Source organism: Grammomys surdaster, unplaced genomic scaffold (genome assembly GCF_004785775.1).
Source record: "Grammomys surdaster isolate TR1022 unplaced genomic scaffold, NIH_TR_1.0 62, whole genome shotgun sequence".
In the NCBI taxonomy this organism is placed as follows: Eukaryota; Metazoa; Chordata; class Mammalia; order Rodentia; family Muridae; genus Grammomys; species Grammomys surdaster.
The window spans coordinates 4,569,302-4,575,470 of record NW_021604564.1 but is presented as its reverse complement, the minus strand read 5'-3'; the positions used below and the strand labels follow the sequence as shown (position 1 = coordinate 4,575,470).

The 6,169-nt window shown below is 40.8% G+C and overlaps 1 pseudogene; it reads right to left on the bottom strand.

Annotated features, from left to right (window-relative positions):
- Positions 1-220: 220 nt before the first annotated feature.
- Positions 221-756, bottom strand: LOC114619026 (annotated as a pseudogene).
- Between the last annotated feature and the right edge of the window lie 5,413 nt (positions 757-6,169).

The following is a 6,169-nucleotide window of genomic DNA, read 5'->3' as shown; positions in this document are numbered from 1 at the left end:
CACTCTCTCTCAAAAAACTAAAACAAAAAGACAGTTCCTTCTCTAGAAGGAAAAAGGGGGCCAGGGCGGGGGGCGGGGGGCGGCGGAGAGACAGAGACAGTGTACATGTAAAACCCGATTCCATAGGACTTAGCATCATTTGACACTATGCATCCCTTGCCTTACAGCCGGGGTTTGGTTTCTTTGGTCCAGTAAACCTAGTTCTGGGGGTATGTACCACTCAGTCCACCTCCATCTTCTTACTCTGCAGAGAATCGATGAAGGCTTGCCATTCCATTGGGTAAAAGTGTTTATAGACATTGATCTCATTCCGAATCTGTTTTGGGGTGTCTTGATAGTAATTCTTCTCATCCCGGGCCATTGCCTTATAGTCCTCCCCGTGATTCTCCACCATGTACTGAACATAGTCGATGAGGTCCCGAAACAAGGTATTCCCTTTCTTCTCTGGGAGGCTGGCTTCTGCCTCCAGGTCATTTACCACATAGGGCTTCCGTACAAGATCCTTGGGTCTCTCCTCCATGTACACCTCCATGGCCTTCACCTTCCTCTTACGGAGGGGAACCGCCTTGTTGGGGTCCATGGCCAACCCCATTTCCGCCAGGTTCTGCCACAGGGATCTGGTGTGGTCCCAGGCATGTCGGATGTGGGAGCACTCGATCCGTGACGCTGCCTTCGGACGAGCATCCTGGTTCAGATGCTTTCAGTTGACGTTGTAATCGAACTTCTGCCCCCAGTCTTTCCCTTAGCCTTGGGCATCTCGCAAACTTCTGCACCAGCAACTCAAACCCCGAATCACGCTCGCAGAGCTGCATGTTAATAGTCTCCATACCCCAGTGCACCGAGAATAGTTTTTGCTATCCTGGATTTTGTGTTATTCCAAATGAATTTGAGAATTTCTCTTTTTAACTCTGTGAAAAATTGAGTTGGTATTTTAATGGGGATTGCATTGAATCTGTAGATTGCTTTTGGCAAGATAGCCATTTTTACTATATTAACCCTGCCAGTCCATGAGCATGGGAGATCTTTCCATCTTCTGAGATCTTCAATTTCTTTCTTCAGAGACTTGAAGTTCTCGTCATATAGATCTTTCACTTGCTTGGTTAGATTCACACCAAGGTATTTTATATTATTTGTGACTATTGTGACGAGTGTCATTTTCCTAATTTCTTTTTCAGCCCGTTTTTCTTTCATGTAGAGGAAGACTACTGATTTGTTTGAGTTGATTTTATAACCAGCCACTTTGCTGAAGTTGTTTATCAGGTTTAGGAGTTCTCTGGTGGAAGTTTTGGAGTCACTTAAGTATACTATGATATCATCTTCAGATAGTGATATTTTGACTTCTTTCTTTAGTATTTGTATCCCTTTGACTTCTTTTTGTTGTCTAATTGCTCTGGCTAGGACTTCCAGTACTATATTGAATAGGTAGGGAGAGAATGGACAGCTTTGTCTAGTCCCTGATCTTAGTGGGATTGCTTCAAATTTCTCTCCATTTAATTTGATGTTGGCTATTGGTTTGCTGTATATTGCTTTTACTATGTTTAGGTACAGGCCTTGATTTCCTGATCTTTCCAAGACTTTTACCATGAAGGGATGTTGAATTTTGTCAAATGCTTTCTCAGCATCTAGTCAGATGATCATGTGGTTTTTTTCTTTGAGTTTGTTTATATAGTGGATTACATTGATGAATTTCTGAATATTGACCCATTCCTGCTTTCCTGGGATACAGCCTACATGATCATGATGGAAGATTGTTTTTGGATTCCGTTTGGGAGAATTTTAGTGAGTATTTTTGCATTGATATTCATCAGGGAGGTTAGTCTGAAGTTCTTTTTCTTTGTTCTGTCTTTGTGAGGTTTAGATATGAGCATGATTGTAGCTTCATGGAATGAATTGGGTAGTGTTCTTTCTGTTTCCATTTTGTGGAATAGTTTGAAGAGAATTGATATTAGGTCTTCCTTGAAGGTCTGATAGAATTCAGCACTAAAACCATCTGGACTTGGGCTTTTTTTGGTGGGGAGATTGTTAACGACTGCTGCTATTTCTTTAGGGGTTATGGGACTGTTTAGATGATTTATCTGCTCTTGATTTAACTTTAGTACCAGGTATCTGTCTAGAAAATTGTCCATTTCATCCAGATTTTCCAGTTTTGTTGAGTATAGGCTTTTGTATCAGGATCTAGTGATTTTTTTAAAAAAATCCTTAGTTTCTGTTGTTACATCTCCCTTTTCAGTTCTGATTTTGTTAATTTGGATACTGTCTCTGTGCCCTCTGGTTAGTCTGGCTAAGGGTTTATCTATCTTGTTGATTTTCTCAAAGAATCATCTCCTGGTTTTGTTGATATTTTGTATTGTTCTTTCTGTTTCTACTTGGTTGATTTCAGCCCTGAGTTTGATTACTTTCTGCTGTCTACTCCTCTTGGATGTATTGGCTTCTTTTTGTTCTAGAGCTTTCAGGTGTGCAGTCAAGTTGTTAGTGTGTGCTCTCTCCAGTTTCTTTTTGTAGGCACTTAGAGCTCTGAGTTTTCCTCTTAGCACTGCTTTCATGGAGTCCCAAAAGTTTTGGTATGGTATGTCCTCAGTTTTATTAAATTTTAAAAAGTCTTTAATTTCTTTCTTTATTTCTTCCTTGACGAAGTCATCATTGAGTAGAGCTTTGTTCAGTTTCTGCATGTATGTGGGCTTTTGATTGTTTTTGTCTTTATTAAAGGCCAGCCTTAGTCTGTGGTGGTCTGATAGGATGCAAGGGATTATTTCAATCTTTTTGTATCTCTTGAGGCCTGTTTAGTGAAAAAATTATATGGTCTACTTTGGAGAAGGTACCATGAGGTGCTGATAAAAAGGTATATTTTTTTGTTTTAGGATGAAATGTTCTATAAATATCTGTTAAATCCATTTGTTTCATAACTTCTGTTAATTTCAATGTATCTCAGTTTAGTTTCTGTTTCCATGATCTGTCCATTGCTGAGAGTGGGGTGTTGAAGTCCCCCACTATTATTGTGTGAGGTGCAATGTGTGCTTTGAGCTTTAGTAAAGTTTCTTTTATGTATGTGGGTGCCCTTGCATTTGGAGCATAGATGTTCAGAATTGAGAGTTCATCTTGGTAGATTTTTTCTTTGATAAGTATGAAGAGTCCTTCCTTATCTTTTTTGACTACTTTTCGTTGAAAGTCGATTTTATTTGATATTAGAATGGCTACTTCAGCTTGTTTCTTGGGACCATTTGCTTAGAAAATTGTTTTCCATCCTTTTACTCTGAGGTAGTGTCTGTCTTTGTCACTGAGGTGCATTTCCTGTATGCAGCAAAATTCTGGGTCTTGTTTATGAATCCAGTCTGATAGTCTGTCTTTTTATTCAGTCCATTGATGTTAAGAGGTGTTAATGAAAAATGATTGTGGCTTCCTGTTATTTTTGTTATTAGAGGTGGAATTATGTTTTTGTAGCTATCTTCTTTTGGTGTTGTTAGAAGATTACTTCTTGCTTTTTTTAGGGTGTAGTTTCCCTCCTTGTGTTGGCGTTTTTCATCAATAATCCTTTAAGTGCTGGGTTTGTGGGAAGATATTGTGTAAATTTGGTTTTGTCATGGAATATCTTGGTTTCTCCATATATAGTGATTGAGAGTTTTGCTGGATATAGTAGTATGGGCTGGCATTTGTGTTCCATTAGAGTCTGTATGATGTCAGTCCAGGCTCTTCTGGCTTTTATAGTCTCTGGTGAGAAGTCTGGTGTAATTCTGATAGGTCTGCCTTTATATGTTACTTGACCTTTTTTTCCTTACTGCATTTAGTATTTTTTCTTTGTTTTGTGCATTTGATGTTTTGATTATTATGTGACGAGAGGTATTTCTTTTCTGGTCTAGTCTGTTTGGAGTTCTGTAGGCTTCTAGTATGTTCATGGACATCTGTTTCTTTAGGTTAGGGAAGTTTTCCTCAATAATTTTGTTGAAGATATTTACTGGCCGTTTAAGTTGGGAATCTTCACTCTCATTTATACCTATTATCCTTAAGTTTGGTCTTCTTATTGTGTCCTGGATTTCCTGTATGTTTTGGGTTGTGAGCTTTTTGCATTTTGCATTTCCTTTGACAGTTGTGTCAATGTTTTCCATGGTATCTTCTGCACATGAGATTCTCTTTTCTATCTTTCTGTTCTGTTGGTGATGCTTTCATCTATGAGTCCTGATTTCTTTCCTAGGTTTTCTTTCTCCGGAGTAGTCTCTCTTTGAGATTTTTTTTTATTGTTTCTACTTCTATTTTTAGATCCTTGATGGTTTTGTTTAATTCCTTCACCTGTTTGGTTGTGTTTTCTTGCAATTCTTTAAGGGATTTTTGTGTTTCCTCTTTAAGGGCTTCTACCTGTTTACATGTATTCTCCTGTATTTCTTTAAGGGTATTATTCATGTCCTTCTTAAAGTCCTCTATCATCATCATGAGAAGTGATTTTAATTCTGAATCCTGCTTTTCCAGTGTGATGGGTGTCCAGGGCTTGCTATGGTGGGAGAATTGGGTTCTGATGATGCCAAGTAACTTTGGTTTCTGTTGGTTAAGTTCTTGTTGTTGGCTTTCGCCATCTGGTTACCTCTAGTGCTACGTGCACTCACTGTCTCTGACTGGAGCCTGTGTTTCAAGTTATCTTCCTTATGTCAGAACCGTTCAGGGTCCAGATGTCTCTGTGATCCTGTGATCCTGTGATCCTGAGACCCTGGGTGGAAGAACTCCTGGGACTCATGCCACCTCTGGGATCCTGAAATCCTGATGCTCTGAGTGCAGTGGTTCCTTTAGGATGGCTCAGGATATGGTATCTTCAGTTGGTTGTCCTAGCCAAAATGACCAAGTGAGAGGCAGAAGGGGAGTGGTATTCCGGAAGGACCAGGTTTCGGTGGCTGATGGGTCCTGAGTGCCCCAGGGTCCCAGTTGTAGCTCTGGGGTGTGGGCTATTGGGAGGGGGTTCAGAGCCAGCTGCTCTGAGTGCAGTGGCTCCTCTAGGATGTCTCAAGATATGGTGTCTGCCCCAGCCAAAAGGACTAAGGGAGGGGCCACAAATTTCTTAATCTCTTTACTGCAGCAAGGAAGTGGTCTTGATGATTGAACCATTCTCTTGATTTTCCAGGTAAGGTACTCTGTTGGCTGGGATTGACATTGGGTGGCCTAGAGAATGACAGGGACTGCTCCCTCCTGTCTCTGCATTCACAGTATGAAAATTGCAAATTTCAGAGACTTTTGGTAACTGTAAGTTTTGCACTTCTAATTTTTTTTTTATAACTTTTGGGGTATAATAAAGGTCATCCAATTTTTCAGATTCATCCATCTAAAGTTTTTTGGTCCATCTGTTTTTGTCCTGGCAGGCACAGTAGTACATGCCTCATTTCAGAGTGGCTTCACTGCTCTTCCAGAACATGGAGAAGAGAGCACTCAGAATTATTATTAATTTCTAAATTAAATGGGCCAGGTCTTATGCTGTCCTAAAAATGGAAACATTCCCCTCCCCAAACTATACAGGGGGTAAGATTTGAGTGTGGTTTGTGGGAGAGAAGCTGTCAAAGTCTTTGCATGAAAAGACAATTAACTGTTGGTGAAGCTGGCAGTGGAGCTCTAGAGAAGGAGGAGGAGCAGGAGATGAGAGGGTCAGGTTGTGATTCCCTTCGGCAGTCCATGTGGCTCTTTGCTGGCAGTGTGCCCCTTGATGTCAGAGCGAGCTGAGTGAGCCAGGCATAGTGCAGTGCGGAGAGAATATGCCGTACTGCGGCTGAGCTCTTGGCGATTTTCTTTCTTTGCCTCGTTTCTTGTTTTTAAATAAAGACAGTTTTGAAGGTACAGGATAAGCTTCAGCAGATTATTTTTTCAGGAGGCTGGGTCAAACCCTGGAGTAAATTTTTTGGATGTGGAGTAGAGTACAAAACTGGAGTTGAAAAGAGAGAAAGCTAGCTGAGGTTAACTATTATTATCAAAGCTTGGCTGAATCCGAGCTTTGTCCTCGGATGCGGTAAGCGGAGCTGGTCATTTGGAACCAGCCAGAGAAGCAAGGCCAACAATTCTCAAGGTACTTGTTCTTGGCTCTGTCGTCAGCTTGCTCCATGCTCCATGGCCTTGGGAGAGATACTTCAAGTCAGCTTCTTCTTCTTCAGAGAGAGAGAGAGAGAGAGAGAGAGAGAGAGAGAGAGAGAGAGAGAGAGAGAGA